Below are 230 nucleotides of genomic sequence, written 5' to 3'. Positions count from 1 at the left end.
AGCGGCCCGGGGCGGAGCAGGCTGCGGAAGGGGAGGTGAGGGAACAACGCACCGCCCAAAGCTTGCCTTTTCCGGCTGTTCTAAGGGAAGGGAAACAAAACAAATCTCAAACAGGAAGAAAAAAAAAACCAAACGAAACCAAAAACCAATAGGCAGGGTAGGGTGCGTCCCGCAGCCCGGGGGTACGGAGTAGAAAGCGTTGGTGCCTTCCCACCTACCCGCAGGGTCAC

The sequence above is a fragment of the Charadrius vociferus genome, unplaced genomic scaffold, assembly GCF_000708025.1.
Source record: "Charadrius vociferus isolate BGI_N301 unplaced genomic scaffold, ASM70802v2 scaffold444, whole genome shotgun sequence".
Classification (NCBI taxonomy): Eukaryota; Metazoa; Chordata; class Aves; order Charadriiformes; family Charadriidae; genus Charadrius; species Charadrius vociferus.
This window is presented reverse-complemented; position numbering follows the sequence as displayed.